Here is a 14,296-nt window from a genome sequence, read left to right as displayed (position 1 = left end):
CTGGGTGAAGCTTTTATAGGTAAGACTTTACAAGTACAAGCAACAAAAGTAAAAATAGACAAATGAGACTATATCAAACTAAAAACCTTATGCACAGCAAACGAAGTAACAAACAGAATAGAAAGACAACTGTAGGATGGGAGAAAATATTTGCAAACTATTCATCCAACAAGAGATTAATGCTCAGAATATACAAGGAATTCAAACAACAGCAAAAAAAATAAAAAAGCAAAAAAAAAATCTGATTTTACAGCGGTCAAAGAATCTGAAAGACATTTCTCAAAAAAGGACATACAAATGGGCAAAAAGAACATTTTAAAAAATGACGTCACTAATCATTATGGAAATGCAAATCAAAACCACAATGAGATATTATCTTATCCCAGTTAAAATGGCTACTATCAACAAGGCAAAAATAACAGATGCTGGTGAGGATGCAGAGAAAAGGGAGCTCCTACATACTGTTGGTGGGATTGTAAATTAGTATGGCCACTATGAAAAACCATATGGAGTTTCCTCAAAAAACTAAGAATAGAACTACCATATGATCTAGCAATCCCTCTACTCGCTATTCATCCAAAAGAAAGAAAATCAGTATCTCAAAGAGATATCTGCACTCCCATGTCTACTGAAGAACTACCCACAATAGCCAAGATATGGAGTCAGCCTAAGAGTCTATCATCAGATGAATGGATAAAGTGTGGTAACTACACACAATGATATACTATTCTGTCATAAAAAAGGATGAAGTCTTGTCACTCACAGCAACAAGGATGAGCCTGGAGGACATTATGTTAAATGAAATAAGTCAGGCACAAAAAGATAAATACCGCATGTTCTCACTTATGTATGGGAGCTAAAATATTGAGCTCTAGAAGCAGAGAGTAGAATTATGGTTACTGTCAGTTGGAGACTATAGGAGGAGAGAAGGATAAGGAAAGATACAAAATTACAACTGGATAGGCGTCAGCTCTAGTTTCTATAGCCCTGTAAGGGTGATGATAGTTATTGTGTATTTTCAAATAGCTAGAAAAGAGGATTTTGAATATTCCCAACACAAAGAAATGATAAATTCTTTGTGTTATACATGATAGATACACTAATTACCACAATACTGTAATTACACTTATATCCATGTATGGAAATATCACTTTGTATTCCGAAATATGTACAATTATTACATGTCATTTAGAAGTAATTTTAAAAAATTAAATTAAATTTGGGAGCAGGAGTGGAAGTACAGGTTGCAAGTGACAGGAGCCAAAGTCCAACTGAAGGAAATTCAGTGGCGAGAAGATCCACGAGGTTTCACTGCCAAGGAAACAAACTGAAATGAAGCAAACTGAAAATGAATAGTGGCTATTGATAAAATGCCTTCCTGGGTTTTGCAAACAGCTGTCAATAATACCTAATCTAATATCTTGAAATAAAGTGTGGTATTTAATTTGCAAAAAGTATCCTCTCTGCTGTCCAGGATTATGGTTCTCTCACCTTAGTGTATATGAGAACCACATGAAGTAATGGGTACAGCACGAGTTCCCAAGCCTCCAAAGGCTCTGATTCCCCAATCTTAAGTGGGGTCTGTGTCTTTAACAAGATCCCGGCTGGGCGCGGTGGCTCATGCCTGTAATCCCAGCACTTTGGGGAGGCCGAGGCAGGCGAATCACTAGGTCAGGAGATCGACACCATCCTGGCCAACATGGTGAAACCCCATCTCTATTAAAAATACAGAAATCAGCTGGGCATGGTGGCATGTGTGCCTGTAATCCCAGCTACTTGGGAGGCTGAGGCAGGAGAATCACTTGAACCAGGGAGTAGAAGGTTGCAGTGAGCCGAGATCGTGCCACTGCACTCCAGCCTGGGCAACAGAGCGAGACTCCATCTCAAAACAAAAACAAAAACAAAAACAAAAAAACAAACGAAACAAGATACCTATATGGTTCTGAGTTAGCATTGTACTTTTAAGACTACATACACAATTATTACAAATTAAAAAATAATAATGTGCTGTGTTTTAGGTGAAATAACTCTTAACAGATTTTTTCTTAATGGAAAAGTCACAAATGGTAACACAGAAGCTAGAAGCCTTGGGAAGAAAGGAGAGGAAGAGTTAAAGTACAGTACTGTTGGTTCAAATATTCAAAAAGAAATATCCAGAAGACAGCTTGGAAATTCTAGATTGGATCACAGCGTGGAGGTCCTGCTGGCTACTTTGATTTGAGAGTCATGTGTGTGAATGTCACCCTGAGAACAGGGATCTGCTAGCAACTGTAGTGATGGATGAGAAAGGAAAGGTGGACCTCAGCAACACCATACAGAGGCAGGAGCATGGGAGAAAGGAGCCTAGGATTGATAACGGCAGGTAACAAGAGAGGCAGAAATAAAACATAGCAGTGTGCTTTCACGGAAGCCAAAAGAGGACGTGCAATCAAAAATGGATGATAGGGCTGGGTGCAGTGGCTCACACCTGTAATCCCAGCACTTTGGGAAGCCAAGGCGGGTGGATCACGAGGTCAGGAGTTCAAGACCAGCTTGGCCAATATGGTGAAATCCTGTCTCCACTAAAAATACAAAAAAATTAACTGGGTGTGGTGACAGGCGCCTATAATCCCAGCTACTCAGGAGGCTGAGGCAGAGAATTGCTTGAACCCAGGAGGCAGAGGTTGCAGTGAGCTGAGATTTCACCACTGCAATCCAGCCTGGGCGACAGAGTGAGACTCAGTCTCAAAAAAAAAAAAAAAGAACGGGTGATACATGTAGCCTGTTATTAAATGAATAACTAAATAGGTGGAAAGGAACATCTCTTTCCTATAGTGGTTTCTAGTCCCGGACCATGCTCTTTACACCTATGAATACATTTCAAAAATGCAATTCCTATAGGATGTATATAAAATTAGAATTCCCATTTACAGTTGATGAAACAGAAGCAAAAAGGAAGATTAAATAAACTGCCCAAGTTTACCTAGAAAATAAGTGTTGGGGCCAGGATCAGAGCCCAGGCAGTCTGGCTTTGGAGATGGACCTCTGAAGATGGATCTAGGCTGCCTGTAACCAGCAGAGAAGTTGCAGGAAGAGAAGAAGAGGGCACATGCTGTTGGCTTCAGGAGAAGAGGTATATGCAAGCCGGACCACACACAGGAAGAGGAGAAGAGGGCACGTGCTGTTGGCTTCAGGAGAAGAGCTATGTGCAAGCCGGACCCCACACAGGCCCTTGGGTACTGGATGGCAAAAGGGAGGAGACAGTGCTGACTGCTTCATGAAATTTGTGGTAAGGTAGAAAAGAGAGATGAGTGTAACAGCTTCAGGATGTGGAGGCCTGAACAAGCTTAAAGAGTAAGAAAAAGAAGCCAGAAGGAGGAGGGAGAAAAGCTGAGGTGCAAGAGAAGGAGGAGATAATTACACAGTTTCTGAAGTGGTGGAAGGAGAAAGATTGGAAGCCATAGATGGAAGAATTATTCTTGAAATGAAAGAGCAACATCTCCATTTTAAAGTGGAAAGGAAAGAAGCTGAAATACTTATGGGGAGACCATTTTCTTGTCCTCAGTAATTCAAAAGCATCAATTGATCGTCTTAAAGCAGATAGATTAGGTAGATAGATAGATAGATTAGATGGATGATAGGTAGATAATAGATGAGATAGATGATAGATGATAGATACATAGATAGATGATAGATAGATAAATAGATGATAGATAGATGATATACAGGTAGATAGGTGATAGATACATAATAGGTGATAGACAATAGATGATAGGTTGATAGATGATAGAGACATGATTGATAGATGACAGATAAATGATAGACAATAGAGACATAATGGACAGATGATAGATAGATGATTGATATATGATACATGATATATTAGATGATTGATAGATGATAGACAGGTAGACAGAGAGCTATAGATAGAGATGTAGCCATAGATACAGATACAGACATAGATACATGTGTAAACAATCTGAGCACAAACTATAGTAAGAACCAAGAAAATTCAAATTACTATGCAAATACTTTAATTTTAGGAAATTGTATGACATTTACACCCAGTTATTAAGATACTTCAGTTAAACTTTTCCACTCTTCCTATTCTAACTTTAAATTTATCACCTCTAACATCTTGTTATAAAGCTGTTTTTATTTAATCAAGTTTAGTTTTCTTCTGGGCTGAAAGGCACTCAAAAACTAATAACAAAAATATAACATTTCATTCATTTTGATGCAATTAGGATTTCTTTCTAATACACAGTTTAGGGCCTTGGAAATGTTCATCCATCTTAGATAATAGAATTCTAAACCCAACTTCCATGGGTGCGATTTAATCATGTAATTTTCCCCTTAAAATACCCAGTCCAATCAAGTGATATTTAATTTCCTTGCTTTGTATGAAAACATTTTCCTCCCATGCTACCTTTCTCTTTATTCCATGAACACATTGTTCTAAAGCACTGTGAAGCCCGCAAATGAAAGCCTCGCACAGACGTGAGGAACGGGGACCATCCCCACCCGTGTCCTGGTGCACCTTTCCCTTTCTATGGAGCAGGGGCCATCCCCACCCGTGTCCTGGTGCACCTGTCCCTTTCTATGGAGCAGGGACCATCCCCACCTCTGTCCTGGTGCACCTGTCCCTTTCTATGGAGCAGGGACCATCCCCACCCGTGTGCTGGTGCATCTGTCCCTTTCTATGTGTGCCTCATTCATCACTAGACTTAAATCTTCCCATCTCTTTCGAGACAGCTACTATTTTCTACATGGTTCACTCTGTACTATAAAAGTTAAAAAAGTAAACGTGATATTATGGAAAGTGTTTCCTTGGCCAAAGCAAAGATATTGAACACAAAAAGCCCTCTGCATTCTTGGTTCACCCTGTTGTGTGACTGATGGTTACCAGCATGTTGAGGGCAACGGCGACGCTCCGTACCACAGTGAGATGCAAATGATTCCCTTTGAGAAAGAAAGACAGACTTACTGTGTAATTTTCTTTGTTTTGATGGCCATTGGCGCCATTAAATTGATAGTTATTCCTAACAGATGACTGCTGTTTGAAAATAGAATAGCCAGCAGCCTTGTCCATAACCAGTGGTCGAAGTACCTTAGGGGGCCAGGAAAAACAGGACATTGGAAACCGGGAAATGGCCTTTTGCAGTGACTTTGCCCTACTACACAATAATGAAAGAGCAGATATTAACAAGCCTTGCCCAAAAAGGATCACACTGTAGGGACCATTACCTCTTCAGATGCATGCAGCGGAGTCAGTCCTAGTCCTTCTCTGAGGAAGTATGTGAACATTATTTATCTCATGACCGGAATCCTGGAATGCACAGTTCCAGAGAAATGCCACCCAGAATCACAGTGTGCATTCACAATGCTAGGTAAACAAGAGGGCTGGGAGTTGAGATTCTGCACAGGGCTCAGACAACTCCATGCTGCACAAATACAAAGCACAGAGCAGGGCAAAATGAGAAGGAAAAGTCAACTGTGAAAACCTAGAAGATCCAGAATCTTAGTGAACTCAGAGAGAGGGCAGAGCTGGACTAGAGATGGAAGACTGAGGCCTTGAAGAGGATTCTCAGGCTCCGAGAAAGCCCAGGTGTGAACTTCTCCCTGAAGACTCTGCTGAGCGCAGGGGCCTTCTGTGCAGGCCAGGGTGCTCACCGAAGGGCTACGGGCTACGCTCAGCAGAGTGTAAGGCCCTGTCAGTGGCACCCTGACAGGAGACCAGAAACAAAAGTATCAGACCGTTGCATGTCAAACAATAAAAGTCAAAGCTCCGTACATGCCTCTCTGACTTCAGTCTTTCTCCGTCCATCAGATTTAGAGAGGTCAAGCTGTGATATGAGAAAATACAGGGCAGTAGAGCAAGACAGATCTAGTGGACACCCTCCCACTAACGATACCACCATCCTTCACAGTGGGAGACGTTGTTTCTTTCCCCTTGTATTTGGAGACGAAATCCGAGATGATGTGCGTGCTTACTTGCTGGCTTGGCACCCATTGAACAAGATGTCAAGATGGGCCATCTTAAAGGTATAGGACTGGCTAAGAATATTGGCTAACGACAATTTATATTAAGCTCTCATTCCCTGAATATTTTTCAAAAGAAAAGAAATAGGGTGAAAGACCTTGGAAATGAGTCCCTTGGTGAATGAGTGCACCATGGGAGGAAATATGAAGAGCTAGTGCATTATTTTGTGGTAATTAAGTTATGCAGTAGAGGGGCTGGGCATGGTGGCTCACGCCTGTAATCCCAGCACTTTGGGAGGCCGAAGGATCACCTGAGGTCAGGAGTTCAAGACCAGCCTGGCCAACATGGTGAAACCCCATCTCTACTAGAAATACAAAAATTAGCCGGGTGTGGTGGCGGGCGCCTGGAATCCCAGCTTCTAGGGAGGCTGAGGCAGGAGAATTGCTTGAACCTGGGAGGCAGAGGTTGCAGTGAGCCAAGATCGCACCACTGCACTCCAGGCTGGGACACAAAGCGAGACTCCATCTCAAAAACAAAAGAAAAAAAAAGTTATTCACTGTAGAAAATCAATGTGCAGGAACCATCTTGGGTTTTGTTCTAATGTAATGATTAATTATCACTCTCTTTCTCCTTCCACATCCTTCGGAAGTCCAATATCCATAGCTAGAGCCTCTGTGACACTGTACATCGTGTGTGTGTGTGTATGTGTGTGTGTGCACACACATATCTTTCAGTTAGCGTCTTATGAACAGCTACTTAAATAAAATTTTCTTTCCATATTGTAGATCCTAAATTTGAAGGGGCACCACCAGGAAGACGTTTGTTGGTAGGACACATCTATGGCGTATTCAGAGTGGTTGGAAAGGCAGTGTACTGACCCACAACAGAGCAGGCGGTCAGGGTTGATCTGTGTGGAGACACAGGGTTGGAAAATGCTAACAGAAGCAGCTATGTCAGGTAGGAGGCAGGGTGTTCTGTTTCAGAATTTTAGATGGAGTTTTCCAGGAAATCAGCATTGTTCATTCATTTGTGTCACAAAGTGGTATGCTCCCCTGCCATCTCCCTTCCATGCTACAGAATTCTAAAGTAATAATGCATATGAACTTTGTGAAGATGCCTAAATTTCAAATCCAACTTTCCATTGTGATTTTCCAATAACTTCTTTACATTAGAAATGCCATCCATTTTTATTCATTTATTTATTTAGAAAATATTTATCAAAACGCCAACTATTTTCCAAGTACTGCTGTAGAAGCTGAGAACGCAGCAATGAACAAGACAGATAAAATAGGGAAATAGGTTTCAGCTCATTGATAACTGCATAAAAATCCATGGCACTGACTTCTTTCATATGCCCCTTCTATTTCTGATTGAATCCTAATCTCAGTTCCCCCTTGAGGACCATGCTTATGTTTCATAACTCCCTGCAGTAGGCTGGACTGTACCACCCACCCCAGGATAGCCAGTTCCTAATCCCTAGAACCCTAAAACCTGGGGAAATTGCCTTATGTGATGTAATGAGTAGTCTGGCCTCCCTCCTTCTTTTTTTTTTTTTTTTTTTTTTTTTTTTTTGAGGCAGGCTCTCACTCTGTCACCCAGGCTGGAGTGCAGTGGTGTGAGCTTGGCTCACTGCAACCACCTCTGTCTCTGGGGCCCAAGTGATTCTCCTGCCTCAGCCTCCCAAATAACTGGGAATACAGGCATGTGCCACCACCCCTGGCTAACTTTTGTATTTTGGTAGAGACAGGGTTTCATCATGTTGGCCAGGCTGGTCTCGGACTCCTGGCCTCAAGTGCTGGGCCTCCCAAAGTTCTGGGCCTCAGCTTCCCAGCTAGGATTACAGGCATGAGCCACCAGGCCCAGACTGGCCCCATTTCTTGATGATTGACTCCTGACAGCTTCTAGGCCTCACCCCTTGGTATCCCTTTATGCCCGCATCTGGATAAGCCAACAGGAAAGACAGGGAGCCCCCTCCCTTGGCACTGGTGGGAGAGTCAAACCATACAAGCCCTTCCCACACATAGGAACTTTGACCCCACCTCAGCCTCACCCCTAATCACTATAACATCTCAGGCCAGTCTTCTTCCCTTGCTTTCTTAGGTCACATTGGATCTGCTTGTGAGGCCCACCTGCTCTCCCCAGAAGCCTGAAGTATGTGAGTAATGAACCCTTCATACCCCCTTAGCTTGTGTGCGGCATCATCAGCCTCAACATCCAAATCAAACCTCAGGGGCCCATATGTCTTTGCACGTGACCATAACATATGGTAAGAAAAGAAAGCCTTTGCAGATATGATTAAGTTCTCAAGATGGGGAGATTGTCCTGGATTGTTCAGATGGATCCTGAATGCAATCACACATCACACATATTCTGTTACGAGGCAAGGAAGGAGATTTTAGGGCACAAAGAGGAGAAAGAGATATGAAGACAGAGCAGAGGGAGATCAAAAAATGTTGACCCTAAAGATTGGAGTGATGTGGCCACAAGCCAATGAATGCTGGCAGTCACCAGAAGCTGAGAGACAAGGAACCGGTTTCCTTATGGAGCCACCAAGGGAGGGTGACAGTGCTGACACCCTGATTTTGGCCCAGTGATACTGACTGCAGACTTGTGGCTTCCATAATTGTGACAGAATAAATGTTTGTTGACTGAAGCCATCAAGTTGATGGTGTTTTGCTACAGAAGCCCTAGGAAAGTACTACACTGTCAACTGAGGGCTGTTTTTCCCTTTCACACCCTGCACACTACAGGGCTGCCTCAAGCCCATTTGCCCTGGTTCCTGCTAAAAGCTCCAGTTCCATCAAGGCTCATGTCAGGGGACTGGGCCTTCTGTCACTCTCCCTAGTCATTTACCATCCCCTTCATCATGGGTTGTTCTTGTGTCTGGCTTGCTGTTTTTCTCGCCATCGCTATTCCTGGTGATTTTTCTACCCATGTAAATGATCTGTCTTAGTCCATTTTGGCTGCTATAACAAAATACCATAGATTGGGTGGTTTATAAACAACAGAAATGTCTTCCTCACAGTTCTGGAGGCTGGAGAGTTTGAGATCCAGGTGCCAGCAGGTGTGGTGTCTGGGGACAGCCTGCTGCCTAGTTCACTGCACACTGCATCCTCATGGTGGAGAGGAAAGAAGCCCCTGGGCTCTCTTGTATAAGGCATGAACTTCACTCACAAGGGTTCTGCCCTCATGACCCCATCGCATCCCAAAAGGCCCCGCCTCCTAATGCCATCACCTTGGAGATGAGGGTTTCAACATAGGAATCTGGAGGGACACAAGCATTTGGACCACAGCGGGTTTTACCAACACCCAGGACTCTTGGTTCTTTGTCCTCTATTCTGGTCACCTAGCCTCTTCCACTTCGTCTCTCGTGATCACACACTAGACTTTTTCGCATATCCAGACTCACTCTGTCTCCTCCATAATCTTTTCTTGCTATCTCTTTCACCGTTTTGGCCCCCATTCTAAATATTTTGAACCCACAAAGCCCACAGTCTATTAATTGCACCCCTCCAGCTCTCAGTTCCTTCATTTCCCAGCGTCAATCTTACATCAGTCACTGTCACCACCCCCTTCTATTTACTTTTGATTACCTCACCCTTCTTCCTGTGTCACGTCTGCCTAGTAAAACCGTCACAATGATTACATATGGCCTGTGCCCGTTTGCGCTCACACCCAAGGACTTGGAAATGAATACAGAAAAACATTAAACCTGCTGGTTGGCCTCACGTTAAATATACAGGAATGAACTCAAGCAGGCACTCAGGACTGCCCAACAGTGTCACAACAGTCATTAAGTTCATTTACTCTCCCTCCCACCAAAGTGACTTTCACACCACCCCTTCTCAACTCTCCACCATGCCCACCCCACACCTCTTTGCCTAACTGTGACTTGATCCTTATTTCACTGAGAAGTTTGAAAGCAATCAGAAGAGAATGTCTACAAATTTCCACTAGCGAGTAAACCACTTCAGCTGCATTGGACCTGTGCGCTTTGCCTCTCCTCCTGGTAAAACAGGCGATCTACTTATGTTGTCTCTAAAGCAAAACTGATTTCACATGAAGTAGATCCCATCCCCTCTTATTGATTCCTCTAAGAATTTTCCCATGTGCTTCTCCCCTTTTCCTCCTGGATCATACGTTTTTGCCTTCTCTAAGAGAGCCTTCCCACAAACATTTAAGCCTGCTGTGATGTCACTGTCTTAAAACAAAAGCTTCTCTCTTGAGAGGACAACAGCAATTCTCCATCTCATTTGTTGTTACAGCTGATTTCCTCTGGGTAGTTTCTATGCTCACTGCCTTTACTTGCTCTCTTATTCTGTCTTACATTCCCTCCAATAATGCTTTCATCAGTGTTCCACTGAAACCGCTTTTGTCAGTGTTACCACTGACCTCCACACTGCTAAATCCAGTGATCCATTTGAGGTATCATCCTTTCAACCTCTTGTCAGGATTTGAAACAAGTGACCATTGCCTCCTTCTTGAAGTCCTTTCTTTACTTCATAATCCAATCCTAAGTAGATGTTTCTCAAATCGATCCCCTCCTTTTCATCTACATGACTTATTTTCTGAGTCAGACCCTCTCTTTTTATATAAACTACTTATTCTTCTACCTGGCTACTTCTACTCTCTTGCTAAATCCATTTTCTTATCCCAATTTCTAGATGCTGCGGAGCACCGGGGTGTCGTGAATGTACCCCGTTCTCTTCCTCAGCTGTACTCCGCTCCTCGATGGTCTTCATGCTCTACAAGCCATCTATCCATCAATGGCAGCTAAAGGAATACCACAGGCCACCAACCGCCCAGTAAAATATATCCAGCTACCACTGTCACATATCCAAGTGGATGGTGAGTAGTTAAATCAGACTTAATATGCCTGAAACAGTTTCTTATCTGCCTTTACCTGACCTTGACATCCATTCCTTCCAAATATTTTCCAATTTCCATCAGGAATTGTCGTAACCATTCACCCAAAATCTCAACTCAAAAAATTCTGACATTTCACATTTTATTTTTTAGTAAATATCGTTGGTTCTCCCCTTTAAGTATATTAGAACCCCGGCAAAACCTCACCACCTCCACTACCTCCACCCTAGTCCAAAGCGCTCACGTTCTGGTGCCCATGGAGGTGCCTGATTGGCTCTCCCTTCACAAGAACCTGCTGCAAGGAGCAGGCAGGTGACAGTCCCCAGCTGCCACTCTTACCTGACTACCAGGCCACCCTCTCCCAGGCTCTTCCCAGTCCTAGGAGAGAGGACTAGGTCAAGGCTATTCATGCCTGGAACAGGATTCTTCTAGAGAGCAGCTTTTCCCAGGCGGCCCCCATTGGCCTTGCCAGCACCTCCTCAGCACTATGCTGGGTCTCAGGCTGTCTGAGCTCACCTCCCCTTTCAAGGTGTCCCACTGGCACAACTGTCTGAAGGCTTCCCCTGCCTGCCTCTGCCCCCACTCCCTTTGTCCTTCACAGTTATGTAGATGGACCTTGCACATCTCATCTTGCTGGGCATCTACCTCTCAGACACAAACATGGTTCACCTGTACCTGATGCTAATATTTCTCCTTCCTCCCACTATAGCAGCAAGAAGTGTCTTTAAAACAGAAGACCAATGGTGTCCTGTGACTCTTATAACCGAATCTAAACATGGCCACAAAACCTTTAAAATATGGCAGCCTCTCCAAATGTCTCCTTTGCTTCTCTACCCCTGTTACATTGGCCTCCTTGATGTTACTGGGATCCGTGTGGCATAGACCAGACCCACCTGTGCACATCTTTCTTCCTACAGAGGTCGGCAACGTTCTTCTCCAAGATACACATGCTCCATGTGGCCGGTCTTTCATCTGAGTCCCTGCCTCCCCTCAGGGAGATCTCCCTGACCCCGACTGTTTCTAAAACAGAAAATGTTTCCACAAATGTCACTTGAGACAAATCAAATGTATTTAAATATCCAAAGATGCAGACACTTTTCCAATCAAATAATCCTTGAATAAACCCCAACTAAATGTCAAGCAAGGACATAAAATAAAGGGATAGAGCTTTTGATAGCACAACATATTAGATATTCACATTCTCTGGGAAATATTTTCTTCTGAGATTAAAGTTGCACTTCTCTTTTCTTCAAATTGCAAGAGATTGAATATTATTTCCACTAATCTATCAGTTATTTGTAAAATAAAACAAATGCACTGTGCAAATGGATGCAAATGAACTGTGACTATTTGTGTTTGTTTTGTATTCTGACTACAGTGACCATAGTTTTCATTTTAATAACATTTCTGGTAGCTCTTTGAGAACATTGTTAGAGACAATAATTCTTCAGAAGATCAAACATTATGAAGACAGAGATTTGATAAAGCATTTATTATCTTTGTGGCCAAACTTTAAGGACTCATATCTGACATTGATCTAAGAGTATTTGTTAAAAGTGGTCAAAATGTGATTTATTTCTAAGTGTCTTCTGTTGTGTTAATCTGATATTAATTATCTGTAATTTAAAAAAATCATATTATGGAACTATGTGCTTGGCATGTGCTATCAAGAGTCAAATTTCAATACGTGGATTACCAAGAAAATATCCTCAGGCACTGAAATGTCCTAAAGATGAGTCATTTTATAACCTAATATGTACCCAGAACATTCAAGCATAGAAAACATTCAAGCATCAAAAAGAAATAGATTTACTAGTGCGCTTTATGAATAAGATTTGCTTTAACTTTAGCCTTTCTTTTGTATTTGGGCAAATTCAGACTTCGAGTCATATTTTCTTTCTTAGAATAGACTTTCTTTTTGAAAAGTGATATAACTTTAAAAGGGAGAATACTGGAGACATCACCTGACCCAGTCACCCTATTGTGAAGAAGTGAATTAAATAAGGTCTTGAGAAGTAGGGAACTTGCTTAAAGCCACAGAGCTAATGGAACTTAATCAACCCGCACTATTTGGAGATAGAACTCCAGTGTAATAACTTCTAGTTAATGTGTTTTCATGAATCTGTGGTGTTCCTATATAACAGTTTTACAAAAGAACGAGTCACTCAATTTTCCCTCCAAATACTTATACAGCAAACCTCAGACAAGACAAAGTTTCTGGCTCAAACAGCTATGGATTTAATTTAAAAGATAAGACACATTCACAGAAACTAGTAACAATAAAGTAATGTGATGTGATTAGTATAGATATTGTAACATTTAAGTTGTCTGATTACCATTCTAATGATATTTCAAATACAAAGAAAATACAAGTACGTATAATATCAAGAATATTGAGAGGCCGGGCGCAGTGGCTCATGCTTGTAATCCCAGCACTTTGGGAGGCCAAAGTGGGTGGATCACCTGAGGTCAGGAGTTCGAGACCAGCCTGGCCAACATGGTGAAACTCCATCTCTACTAAAAATACAAAAAAATTAGCCGGGCATGGTGGCGGGCACCTGTAATCCCAGATACTCAGGAGGCTGAGGCAGAGAATTACTTGAACCCTGGAGGTGGAGGTTGCAGTGAGCCAAGATCATACCACTGCACTCCAGCCTGGGCTGGACAGAGCAAGACTCAGTCTCAAAAAAAAAAAAAAAAAAAAAAACCATTCTGGAAAATTGTAACAAATAGTTATGCTGATTCTAAATATGAAATCCATTTTCTATCCACTGACGGATTCAGGTCAAGTTTCATGAGGGGTTAAGCCCTGAAGCTCACAGAACATCTATGCTAAGACTTTACACTGCTGAGAGTCTGAAATTGTTGCATGGACGTTCAGGAGGCGGGTTGGGGACTGGCCATACAAATCAGAGAAGACCCCAGAGGAAAGAGTGGGTGGCATTTGTTATAGACCAGAGAAGGGAAAGCTGAGCTGCATTTGCAGAAGTGAGAGGGAATGGCTGGGTTTCAATTTTAACCCTTTTGGTCTCACTAAAGTTGCAGCAATGATTGATGATTTAAAAGGCAAGAACGTGCTCTGGGAGGAATGCCTGATGGAATGGAAGGAGTTCCCTGGTTAAGTGAGAAGGTTTTTGTGTGCTAATACGTAATGTATTTGTATCGCCAGGCAGCGTTTCTCTTTACTCATTTGTAGCACACGTTCTCCTTATTCAGGTGCATTTTACAAGAGTTGCTAATTTTTTTCGTGAAAAACAAGTTATTTTGTAATCAATCACATTTTATATTCTAACCCACAGATTAAGGAAATAGATACTATGTCATCTGATCCAAAAAACTCCATTTATGTTCTCAAATATATGGATAAACAAAGTATCAAATGCTTTTCTTAATGGTTCTTTTTTTAGATTTGATCAATATTTCTTATTGCCTGAAGTACAAATACTCTCAAATCTATTCCTCAAATGT

Source organism: Pongo abelii, chromosome 3, assembly GCF_028885655.2.
Source record: "Pongo abelii isolate AG06213 chromosome 3, NHGRI_mPonAbe1-v2.0_pri, whole genome shotgun sequence".
Lineage (NCBI taxonomy): Eukaryota > Metazoa > Chordata > Mammalia > Primates > Hominidae > Pongo > Pongo abelii.
Note: the sequence above shows the minus strand (reverse complement) of the source record.